Raw genomic sequence first — 13,799 nt, 5'->3', positions numbered from 1 at the left:
ATGCACTAACTTAGGACTCTATAATTAATCAGAATAACCTATATTTAGAAGTTGGGAAACATTGAAAAGGGAAAATGAGCAAAAATTTCAGACTGACTTTACTAAAGCAAAGGGCCAGGATAACAGCACTCCTCAGGCTACAGAGAGTGCTAAACTGGAACAGGCAGATGAAGGACTCAGGAAGAATGTCTGGTGTTAAGGAGAGAGGCGAATGGAATTTCTAGATGATCAGATATATCTTTATTTTTAAATTGTATTGACATGTGTTGACAGGATTAGCATGAATTAATGAAAAGCACCCAGAAAATCTGTAGGACATTATGCTGAGTGAAATTAGTCACAAAAGGACAAGTATTGTATGAGACCACTATTATAAAAAATCAAGAAAAGGCTTTCACACACACTTAAAAGGAAAGAAAAGTATCCAGGAAACTTGAATATTGGGTACAAACATAACTGCAAACACCCATTAGTAATCAGAACATGGAATGTTAGAAGCATAAATCTAGGAAAACTGGAAGTGATTTCAAATAATTTGGAATGTTCAAAGATAGATACCCTAGGCATTAGTGTGCTGAAATGGAACAGGTACTGGCCATTTTGAATTGGACAATCATATGATTTACTATGCCAGGGATGACAAATTGGAGAGTAATGGTGTTAAATTCATTGTAAAAAGAGCATTTCAAGATCTATCCTGAAATACAACAATATCAGTGTTAGACAATCATACTACTACAAGAAAGTTACTAAAAATAGTTATTAAAACTATTATTCAAATTTATGCACCAACTCTTAGTGCCAAAGATATGAAATTGAAGAGTTTGACCAACTTCTGCCTTATGAAATTGATCAAACATGCAATCAAGATGCATTGATAATTGCCAGTAATTGTAAAGTGAAGTTTGGAAACAAGGAAAGATCAACACTTCCAGGAAGATAAAATTTCATCCTTACACTTCATCCTCCCTAGATCTTGCAGGGGTTTTGTTTTGTTTTGTTGTCCAGAATGCTAAAGGGATTTTGGTTTGTTGTCCAACCCTGAAAATTAATAACCAATCAAGCCAGTCTAATTTACAATCTCAAAGTTAACTGACATTACATTAAACAGATAATCAGCCGTCAAAATTACTACAGCAGTGTTTATTTTCGAGATCATATTTTGTAGTCTTTGAAATGTCAAATATGCATTCCCACTGAGAGGCAAATGTGGGTATACATATGCACGATGTCATCAGTGTAGAGATGATTGAAAGGAAATGTACAAGGATTCATTACAGAGCTAATCCTTCCTAAAAGTCTGATTAAACAAGGGACTGACAGGTTGCTTGATTCTGAATATTTGGGTTATCAATTACTGACATAGGAACTAACAATCCTTAATGTTGGACTAATGGAATTTCTTATTTGAAAGTTGCAGTGTCCAAGTATGCATTCATTGATGGGGTACTCTTTTTAAGTTAATGTTACATCACCCTTCTGACCTATAACAGACAGAAAACTGTGATCTGAAGATTTGGATTCCTTTTTATCCTATAAAAGAGCAGAAAGCCACAAATAGGTTCACAAATAAATCTAAAAATATCTAGAAAACAAAGGTTTTTAAATAATGATGGGAAAATGCTGTTTTAGATTGTCATTTTTGCCGATCTTAAATCTAACTTTCTCTTGGCTTTCTGCCTTGGCCAAATCTCTGCCCACAACCACACAGACTAAAATGTAAAACATACCTCAGCTTATTGCCCTTCACACATACTGCAGTTTCTACAAATTGCAGAACTAACCCCTCATTGAGCAAGACTATTGGCTCCATTTTCCAGCAGCATGTGCTCACTTTATGTCTCTGTGTAGCAAATTTTCTTATAATTCTCACAATCTTTCACTTTTTCATAATGCTATTGCACACAAAATAGACTACAGTATAGTGTAAGCATAACTTTTATATGCTCAGAGAAATCAAAAAATTTGTATAAATTGCTTTATTACAATATCTGATTTATCGCAATGGTCTAACCAAGCCGACATTATATCTATCCGAGGTAGGCCTGTTATTGGATATGGGTTTCACATGATATTTGATTGACTCCTCCCAGTAACCAGGATCACCTGTCCACGTGTTCTGTTCCCAGTCACAAACCACAGAGACCTTATTGGGAATGATGGCTCTCTTTCCTTCCTTCGTCCTGTGCCTTTGTTCTTGTTCAGGTTTCTCTGTCTGAGTGGTTCACAGCTCAAGTATAAAAACAGATACTAGAAGAGACGTAAGCACAGGTGAGGTAGGAGTAGGAAGAAGAGAGGTGCTGACTCTGGTTCTTTTTGAGACAGAATGGCAGCCAGATCTTGAAGGTTAGGGTGCACCAGGAGCAGTACAGGAAGCCATCCAGGCCAGAGAATGGCCTCCCCCGCAGGAGCTGGGTGTTATCAGGAACCTGTAAGGGAGTATTAGAGATGAGGCTGCCAAGAGAAGTTTTAGGAGAAAATTGCAAAGGGTTTCATCTGTATGCTGAACTAAGAAGCTGGGATTATAACTTGTAGGCAACAGGGAACCATTCAGAATTTTTAAGTAAGAGAATAAAGTCCTAGACATTTCAAAATTAATGTTTCTTCATGCTTTACCACAAATTCACCTATGAAGTCTCTGAGAAGGCTCTTATCTCCATTTTAGAGTTTATAGTAAGATTCACTCACCAACAAAAATTGGCCTTAGATCAAGGGACTATAAAAAGAGAGAACACATCTATTCTGTGTGTTTTATATCCCTCTAATTCAACTTAGTCCTAAGCAAGGGGGGCTTAAGTGCATGCTAAATCTACTTCTAGAATTTCCTAAAATAATCTGCAGCTTTGACTTACCTACAAATAATATTTACCAAAGAAAACTTTCAAATGTCTTGCATCTTTATTCTATATATTGCTATTTTTGTTTAGTGCTTACATCTTCAAATAAAATGTTTCAATATATTTGGACTTATTTTCCCTTTCGCCAATCCAGTTTGTGGGTACGTGGCATGACAATGCTTTCATTTCTTCATATTCCATACCTGAGGCACATGGTTGACTTTGGGTCACATCTTAAACATACTCAAAAATCATTTTCTTGCATTCCTGTGAAAAGTTGTTGTAAGTTGCCGCTGAGTTGACAAAACACTGCCTGCTCCTGTGCCATCCCTATGATAGGTTGTGGGTCAGAACACTGAGATCCATGTTCAGAAATCGATGGCATTTCTTCCTAGTACGTCTTAGTCTGAAAGTCACATTAAAACCTGCTCAGTGTCCTAGCACCATGCAAGTCTCCACTGACAAATGGTGGTGGCTGCAGATGAGGTACATTGGCTGGGGACTGAAACTGGGTCTCCCACAGGGAAGACAGAGACTCTACCACCACTTGCCGACCTGTTACAAAGAGAGGCTTAAAGCAAAAAGTAGTAAGTGCACAATAAAGGTTTGCTGACTGCCTGATTTGTGTGGCACTGTGGGTTAATGCGCCAGACTGCAAAGCCCTTTGAACTGCAAGGTTGGAGGTTCAAGCTCACCAGTGTCTCCTTGGAAACCCTATATAGAACCGACTCGATGGCACTTAACAACAACAACAACTGCTAATTTCCAAGCAGATTAGAGGAGCAACAGATATCCAGACAGGATCACAGTCCCAAGACTGACATAATCAGAGCATACACAACTAATCAGCACTAAACTTATCTTTAGCTGAACTGCTGTTCAGAGATGGTTCTTTGAAGAGCTGAGCTGTACAATGCCAGATGAACAGACGTAGTTTATTCAGAAATCCCTCCAGAGGGCCCCAGGCTAAAAATTGCTACTGGGACTCAGGAGAGGTCAGGTCCAAGCCTGACGGCATCTGGCCTGAGACCAGTGGATCCACCATTACATCCTTGACTTCTTATATTGTAGAGAAGCAGTGGGAAGAGAAGCCAACTGAACCCCTGGATCTCACATGCAGCCTCTCTCTCCCAGTTAAACTCCAGTTGCTGGCGAGGTGACTGACTCATGGTGACCGCAGAGTAGAATTGTACTCCATAGGGGATATTTTTTTTGTGTTTTTTAAGGTTTTTATTGTGGATTGAGTGAAAGTTTACAGGGCATACCATCAGTTTTACAGTCAACAAATCATATACTTGTTTCATTACAATGGTAATAATCCCCTCCAAGTACCATCAGTTAACAGTATTTCTCTCTATTCGCTTTAGCTGTTGTTGTTGTTGTTGTTGTTGTTTTTAAATGCTCAGGTATATATAATAATTTACACCACCAAAGGGCACATTCTGCAAGTCTGCCTCCTGGCCGCCATCTCTCAGTCCCTCTCTACCCATGAATCTAGAGTCCTCAGCTGCTCCCTCTCTCCATGTCCCCATCTCTGCCTCCAGCTCTGGGGTCGCTGCTTCTCTGGATAAGGTCCCGCATTCCGCTTGTGCTCTTCTCCTTTGATGGCCCTAGGGTCCTTTGTTTCTGGACTGGAAGATTAACTACTCCCCTGTTTTTGTTACAAAACTTCTATCTTTACAATTGTGACAGTTGCAATTAGTCATGATAACAATTAATCACTATTGAATCACACGAATCTTATACCCATCTCTTTTCCACAGACCCATCTAGACAAGATGATAACTATTCAGTGGCGACTCTTTCATTCCCCACACACAATTAAACTAAACTCCCCCGTGAAACCTTGTAAACCAGTCACTTCATGCCTTTATAGCCCCCTCATTTTAGGTAGCCAATGTCTAAGTTGCCCATCTGTATCTGCCCTGCGTACAGAGGGGATAGCATTGATACTTAATGTGAAGACTCCTTTCCTGTTTGTTGGTATTTAGAGTTACTACCTCCATGAGTATAGGTCAAGTTCACCAAATTGTAGCAATTTACTCATGTTTCCTTTGTCAAAAATTGTTTTGTTTTGTTTTGTTTTATCTTCCTCTTGTTGAGTTCCGATTATCAAGACATTGAGGCTAGGTCAATGGGTACTATCTGCAAGTTTAGACGTTCTTGTGTGCCTCCTCTCACTCCATATCAGCTGGATGCTTCACTCTCAGCTCTAGCTTTCTGTGGCTATGTCCCTGTCCATGGGCTCAGGTGTCCCCAGGTCTCACCACACTTTGGACCAACCAGCCCTTCCTCTTCTCTCTTACATCTCCAGGTCAACAGGAGTCTATGGAAAGTGAAAGAACTCAGCCCATTTCTTCATTGCTGCTCCATAGGGTTTTTAATGAATTTTTTTTGAAAGCAGCTCAACAGGCCTGTCTTCTGAGGTACCTCTGGGTGGGTTTGAATCACCAACAGTTCTCTTGGCAGTCAAACATGTTGATGGCTTGCACCACATAGGGACATTGTTGTCATAATGCCCAGCTGAATAACATAGCTGGAGGTGTTCCACTGTTAACGTGGACCTCCACAGACATGGCCACACAATTCCTCTACCCTGATAAATGCTTTGTAAATTTCCCTTTATAATGTCTAATATTTTAGGTTGTTTTTTGTTTAATGAAGGATAAATAGAGAATTGAACTACTTTATTAAGCACACTTTTATGTTTATCCTAATAAATCCTCACAAATACCCCTTATAGTAAATACTGTGTTCCCATTCTAGCGACAAGGGAACATTGGTGGTAGAGTGGTTAAGAGCTCAACTGCTGAAAAAAAAGTTGGCACTTCGAACCCACCCAGAGGCTCTGCAGAAGCAAATCTTAACAATCTGCTCCTGCTAAAATGACAACCTAGAAAACCATATGGGGCAATTCTACTCTGTCACTTGGGATTGCTATGAGGGCACTTAACAACAGTAACAGAGATGAAGGCAGTACAATTCTGAGAAGAGAATGCAGGTGGCTCTCCTACCACACCTTTAAACATTGGAACCAGAGTCACTTCCCACAATGCTTCTTGTGGTATTGCTGACACATAGAAGTGAAATTAGTGAAAAATTGGGTGACAAGTGGCAATTTCCTCATTGCAGACTGCTTTCACGTGTATGACTTCCTGGTTTGTGTGGGTGATGAGGAGACATGAGAAAGAGAGACTGGATAGGAGAAAGAAGAAGAGGAAGGGGAGAAGAGATTAAAAACAGAGCTGAAGCAACCAGAGAAGGAAAGTCTAAACTGAAATCTAAGCATTCTTGTTATGGCTCTACTCTATCCTCTCCTTACACTCTGTTTGGGGTTCCTACACAATCCCATTTATGCATATATATGGATGACTCCTAAATTTCATCTTGTGTTCTTACCATTCTTTACCTGAGCTCCACTTTCTGATATTTCTGTTCATTCCATGTCATCTTGAAGAAGTCTAATAGAAATTCCAACCTTAACTCTGGTGGCAAAGGGAACATTTAATCCCTGGCCTCTCTTTTAATCCTCTTGCCCTCATTGTTCCAATCTCAATTTTATAAGTCAACAAGGCAATTCCAGTCAACACGTGTTGTTGTTAAGTGCCTTCGAGTCAGTTTCCACTCAGTGATGCTGTATGGGGTTTCTGAGGAGCAGCTAGTGGGTTTGAACCACTGGCCTTGTGGCTCAAACTGACTTTGCAATCCAGTACATTATCTTACAGTGCCACACCAGGACACATCAGGGGTGAGTTAATGAAATGTTTGGATAAATATAGCAGGCTAATTTTTTTTTTTAACTTTTTATTGTGAATTGGGTGAAGGTTAACAGACAAGATAATCAGCTTTACATTCAACAAATTATACACTTTGCTTTAGCTCAATGATTGCAATCCCATTCCTGCAACAACAGTGATCCTACTTCCTCCTGTGTCTCCCCATTTACACGCAGTGTTTCATTCTCTTGTGCGTAGGATCGCTATGTGTTGGCACCAACTCCACGGCACCTAACAGCAACATAAATCAGAACCAAACCCACCACACTTAACAACAACAACATATATATATATATATTCTTATCAATGCAGAAAAGATTGAAGTTGTCAAGGACTTCATTCTTCTTGGATCAACTGTCAACGTTCACAGAAGCAGCAGTCAAGAGATCAGACGACGTATTGCATTGGGCAAATCTGCTGCACAGGAACTTTTTAAAGTGTTGAAGAGCAGAGATGTCAGCTTGAGGACTAAGGTGAGCCTTACCCAAGCCATGGTATTTTCAGTAACCTCATATGGATGTGAAAGCTGGACAGTGAATAAGGAAGCTCGTAGAAGAATTGATGCCTTTGAGTTGTGGTGTTGGAGGAGAATACTGAAAGTGCCATGGACTGCCAAAAGAACCAATAGATCTGTTTTTGGAAGAAGTGCAAACAGAGTGCTCCTTGGAGGCCAAGATGGCTAAGCTTCGTCTCTCATACTTTGGACATATTGTCCGGAGGGAACAGTTGCTGGAGAAGGATGTCATGCTGGGTAAGGTGGAGGGTCAGAGAAAAAGAGGAAGACCCCTAACGAGATGGATTGGCCAGGTGGCATCATTGATAGACTCAAGTGTGACAGCGGTAGTGAGGTTGGCCCAGGTTCGGACATTGTTTCGTTCTGCTGTGCATGGGGTCGCTATAAGTTGGTTCTGACTCAATGGCACCTGACAACAACAACAACAACAAATATATATATACAGTTGCTGTGTTAACAGCTGTTAAGTCTGTTTTTACTTATAATGACTCTGTATAGGAGTTTTGAGGTTGCAAATCTTTGTAGAAGCAGAAAACCTCACCTTTCTCACACGGAGAGGCTGGTGGACTCAAACCACCAACCTTGTGGTTAGCAGACCAGTATTTATCCCATAGAGCCACCATGTTCCTATATGTAAACAATGTGACTGAGGAAATATTTTGTAAAATACAAGAAGAAAGACAATGCCTAAATCTTATGTTCCTTACAAATAGGATTTCTGGGGCCAATCTGATAAATCTCAAATTATGAACTGTTGGCCTTTTGATTATTGAAGGATAATAATTCGATTATCTAGAAATTTCCTTAATGGTAGGGTTGAAAGGAACAAACTAGCTGGTAATTGGTCTCAATCAGAGTAAATAATGCCCTTCTTTTTATTTACATTTGGTTTTCCTATAAACTGCCTACTGGGTTGTGAGGAACTAAGAGGCTAGCAAAAAACTGAATCCCCATCCATCAGTATTAATCTCACACTTTACTGTGGCTCCATCCATTTATCTTTCCGACACAAATTAGAAATTCAAGAGTTTTAACAAATGAGCCTGCAAATGTAAACTTATTAGGCCATATATTTTTACTACACACTGTGCAGTGCCCTCCACAAAGCTGTCCCTTTAGAGAGCATTTTCCTATTTTGTGTTATTGATGGCAGCTAACTAATCACATTTTTAATGTTGTCTTTGGGGAGGGCTGTTTGAGTGAATGTGCAAGCTAAACTACCCAGAATAAATCTACCTTATTAAATGCTTGAAATTATGTGTCTTTTACGATAAAGAAACTCTCGAGCATTGTTACATTTGCTAACCTTCTTTTTGCAGGAATCAAAAGACTGGGATTAATTAAAATAATACATCAAAACTGGGGTGTTGTACAGAATGTGTCTGTGTGTGAGGAAAGGCCAAGAAAAATTGGTTAATTGGTCTCTTCATCCCTATTCACTCCCTTCCATCTAAATAGCTGTAAGAGTTGCTTTCTGAACTGAAACTACACTAGCAGGAGCTGGGGAAGAAGTTCCGTCTGCCTGCCTGCTAGACAGACAATAGCTGTTTTCCCTACCCCAGCCCACCACAGGAAATTTGTTCTGCTTAACAAAGAACTCCCCAAAACAACAACAACAAACAAAGAACTCCAAAATATTTAGTCCCTAGTCCTAAGTGCTCTAAAACATAATTGTGGTGGTGGTTATGTGCTGTGGAGTCAGTTATGACCCATAGAGACCCTGCACAGGGTTTTCGAGGCTGTAAATCTTTACGGGAGCAGAAAGCCTCATGGAGCAGCTGGTAGTTTTGAACTGCTGACCTTAAGGTTCGCAGCCCGATTCTTAACCACTACGCTACCAGAGCTCCTTTAAAACATAATAGAAACTATAAATATATTGTACTCTAAGGCAGTCCCCAGATTACAAACGAATTCCATTCCTAAATCTGTCTTTAAATCAAATTCGTACCTCAGTCGAAACCGTTAAGCGCAGTTACTAATATCAATCAAATAGTTCTCTTAGTATATAATGTACCTTCCCATGCATAAAAAAAAAAAAAAAATTAAAGAAACATCTCCACTAAGTACTTCTCTTTAGCATAATTCTCCAGCAATAATAATAATGACGCTTTGATATGCATTATAAAGGAGCACCCGTTTGTTATTAGGAAGCACTGGAAGTCCCTGGAATTTTTAGTATCATAGGTTTTATGAGGGCTGTTTTGTAACTACATATTGTACATAAATCGGACATTCATAACCCAGAGGCTGCCTGCATTTCATCTAAACAAAGATACACTGATTGAAATGCTTCTGCATCGTGGTATTTTTCAAAACTATCAAACAAAACCATCTGGGAGGTCAGTACTTTCCCTAAGCCCAAATCTTCCTTTCCTTTTACTGAGAAAGCAGCTCCCTCAGCACTGTGTACAATCATTTCATTATTCTGAGGTGGTTTAATTACTGGCAGGTCCTTTATTACTGAGCTCACATGCTAATCTGAGTCCTAAGTGCATCTGCTTTCTAAATGCTCCCTCTGTCAGTTTTGCACCTCCCGAAGTAAATGCAAACATGGCCACAATTCCAGCTTGTCACATAAATTTCGAGGATTACAAATGGCACATAAGCTTGGATAAGGGAATGAAGACGTTTCGAGAACCGGGACTTTGACTGGCACAGGTAGTACAGAATTTGGAATTCACATCAACAAATACATTTCAGGACATAAAGAGACCTTAAGAGAAATGTACTTACAAGAAAGAAAAAAAAAGCGAGGTAATAAAGCAATAATTCGACTTTTTACAAATTATTTTCCAATGAAGTGACTGTCTCACTTGAGATGTGTGTCTTTGGTGAAACTGGCATTTAAAAACCATAAACAGATGTTCCTTATAGAAATTAAAGTCACAAGCATTTCAAGACCATGTACAAGGCCTTTTAGTGCTCCCCTGCAATCAGACTTTCTCTCTATTACTTAGCCAGGAAGAGAAGTTGATTAGTACTTAACTAGAGCATAATGGCTGATAAATTGTCTTTAATGTTTCAAAACTAGACAACTAAGCTACGGTTGTCCACAATTTATTTCTTGACTACATGGATTGGCTCATTTTTCTTACTCAGTCACAGGAATCAACGACTTAAGAATGCTTTGGCCCTCTTGAAGTGTGTTTGTTATTTATCTTGGATTCCTTAGTCAGAGTCAAGATTTAGCTGCTATCTCTAGCCAGGTAAGGATTGATGAATGGACAGGAAGGTTATGGTTGAAAAAGATGTAATAAACAGAAAGAGTGTTTTGCAGCTGAATTGGGTTTTTAAAAAATGTAAAGTTGTTTCCTTATTAATTCACAGATGTCAGGCTCTCTGGCAAGGGCTAGAAGGACAAAGAGCACACAGCCCCTGAGAAGTCAGGCATATAAATAGATAATAAAACATAGTTGGTGGTGCTTTAGGTACCATGAAGCTGGTTCTGACTGACAGCGAGCCTATGCACAGCAGAACGAGGACTCGCTGGTGCTGTACCACCCTCACCGTTGTTGCTATGCTTAAGTGCACTGTTGTAGTCACTGTGTCTATCCATCGTGTTACACTGACCCTAAATATGCCTTAAGCACAGTAGGCATTATCATAGAAATGGAAACCAAGATCTTGGGGGAACTCAAATAATCATGAAAGAAATGCTTCTGCCCCTCACAATTACACCTGTTGCAACACTTAGAATCTAAATGACGCTTGCTTTCCTTGCACTCATGTAAAGAAAAGCATCTGCTTTTAATGGTAATGCCATCACTGTTCACATCTTAAAATTGTTATCTTCATTGTGAAATAGGTGAGATTTTACACGACAAAGGAGCAACTAAAAAGGTAGGTATAAACAGAAATAAATAACCACTCATTGTGGCCTTCCTAGTCTGTCTTAGTCTGGAAGTTCTGTTGGAACCTGTCCTCCCTGGGTGATCCTGTTAGCATTTAAAATACCAGTGCTTACCTTTCAGCATCACAGCAACACACAAGCCTTGACAGTACAATAAACTGACAGACAAGTGGTGCTCAATTGGAGAACTAAGGTATTTTCAATTGCTTCATATGCATGTGAAAGTTGGACAATGAATAAAGAAGACCTTAGAAGAATCTCAGGCATTTGAATTACCATGTTAGCAAAGAATAGTCAAGGTACTGTGGACTTTCAGAAGAACAAACAAATCTTGTTTCAGAAGAAGTACAGCCAGAATGTTCCTTAAAAGCAAAGATGGTGGGACTTTGTCTCTCATAGTTCAGACATATGTTCAGGAGGGACTAGTCCCTGGAGAAAGACTTGATAAAGTGCTTGGTAAAGTGGAAGGTCAGCAAAAGAGAGGAAAATCCCCATCAAGAGGGGCTGATAGTGGCAGCAACAATGGGCTCAAACATAGCCACAATTATGAGGATGGTGCAGGACCGGGCAGGGTTTTCTTCTGCTGTGCACATGCTGGCGATAAATTAGAACTATCTAACAGCACCTGGTGTGGCACTGTAGGATAATGCACTAGACTGTACAGCCAGTTTGAACTAAAAGGTCAATGGTTCAAGTTCACCAGCCGCTCCTCAGAAACCCTATACAAGGTCACTATGAGTTAGAACCAACTCAATGGCACCTAACAACAGCCGCACAGCAGCGCCTTATGTGGCACTATAGGATAAGTACTGGGCCACAAGGTTGGTGGTTCAAACTCACCAACTCTTCCTCAGAAACCCTATACAGGGTTGCTATGTATCAGAACTGACTCAACAGCACATAACAGTATTCTAACAAATACCTTTAGGAGCCCTGCCAGCAAAACATTTAAGCACTTGACTACTAACCAAAAGATTGGTCATTCAAACCCCCCCAGTAGCTCCATAGGAACAAGAATTGGAGATCTGGTCCCATAAAGATTACAGCTTAGAAAACCCTATGGAGAAGTTCTACTCCACTACACGGCATCGTTATAAGTCAGAATCAATATACCATCAACAAATGCACATATTGCAAAATAAACTATATATCACTGTTGTAAGTAGAAAAGCAGTATTACTCCCATAAGTAGAAATTAACTATAAAAATCATAGCCTTTAAAATATTTTTCATTTATGCACCACATTAAAATCTCTAATGTATCACTAGCATAGATACACCACACTTTCAGAAACACTGTATAAAAAAGAAAAGCATGGATTTTGACATCCAATAAAACTGTGTGTCTTCAAGTAAGCTACCTGAACTTTCTTAGTCTCAGGAATTGTTATCTCAGTTATGTAAAGTAGAAAACTGTGATGCAAAATTAATTAGAAGATTAAATGAGAAAAAGATATGAAATACCTATCTATTTTAATTGTATAATTAACTGTTTACTAGCACATTTTTAATGTTCATAAATTTTAGGTGTTGTTAGTAGCATTGTGTGGTTGTTGTTGTTAAGTACCCTGGAGTCAGCTCTAACTCATAGCAATGCTGTATAGCGTTTCTGAGGCTGTACATCTTTGAGGGAGTAGAAAGACTCATTGTTCTCCCACTGAGCAGCTGCTGAGATTGAACCGTTGACCTTGTGGTTCACAGTCCAGTGCTTATCCAACTGAGTCACTGCACGCCTGCAGTGCTGAGTGTCTGGCTATGTACTGTCAAATCAGTTCTGACCACAGTGATCCCTTAAAGGTTTCTGAAGCTGTAAATCTCGTTTTTTTACCATTCAGAGAAAAAGAAAAATGTACTATTGAATGAAGAAGACATCAGCCCGCATGAGCGAGAACTGATTATTCCATCCAATATAGTCTGCTGTTGTTGTTGTTAGGTGCCAAAAAGTCAGTATCAACTCATTGCAATCCTGTACACAATAGAACAAAACCCTTCCCAGTCCTGAGCCAACCTCAGGCTATGCCTGAGCCAATTGATGCTGCCACTGTGCCAATCCATCTCATTGGGGGTGTTCCTTATCTTCTCTGACCCTCTACTTTATCCTCCAAGGACTGGTCCCTCCTGATAATATGTCCAAAGTATAAGATATGAAGTATGGCCATCCTAGATTCCAAGGAGCACTCTGGGTGTACTTCTTCCAATACAAATATGTTTGTTCTTTTGGCAGTCCATGGTACTTTCAATATTCTCCTACAAAACCTTTAACTCAAATGCATCAATTCTTCTATGGTCCTCCTAATTCACCATCCAACTTTCACATACATATGAGTTACTTAAAATACCATAGCAGAGAACAAACAAGATGTCAGATAGGGTAGAAGTGCAGTGAGGGATATCTGTCAGCAACAATACAGAATACCAGACCAAGCAGACTCAGGGGATGGTCTCAGAACTCTGAACCACATATAAAGGAATATTTAGAAATTTGGAAGGCTCACAACCAGTGGAATTTGTAGCAGAAGAAAGAAATCCAGTGCTTTCTAATCTGAGGCACTTAGTTGCTTCCTGAGCAGTCATCTTGGGCGAGACCAAATGGGGGAAGAATCAGAGCAGCCATGGATGCCTGACAAAACCGCGGAGATAAAGGTGTGGACATTCTTTTTTTTAGTACCTGTTGATTAACCTCTCACTGTCTTTGTACTCCATTCAGGTGACTACAGGGGGTACCTGATTGAGTGGACACCCCACCCCCACCCCCAGAAGGTTCCATTATACATGTGCACAAATCTCCTCAACATTTAAAGGGACAGTTTCCACTTAAAACC

This window comes from Chrysochloris asiatica, unplaced genomic scaffold, assembly GCF_000296735.1.
Source record: "Chrysochloris asiatica unplaced genomic scaffold, ChrAsi1.0 scaffold00005, whole genome shotgun sequence".
Lineage (NCBI taxonomy): Eukaryota > Metazoa > Chordata > Mammalia > Afrosoricida > Chrysochloridae > Chrysochloris > Chrysochloris asiatica.
The sequence above is the reverse complement of the archived record's forward strand: the minus strand, read 5'-3'. Positions refer to the sequence as shown.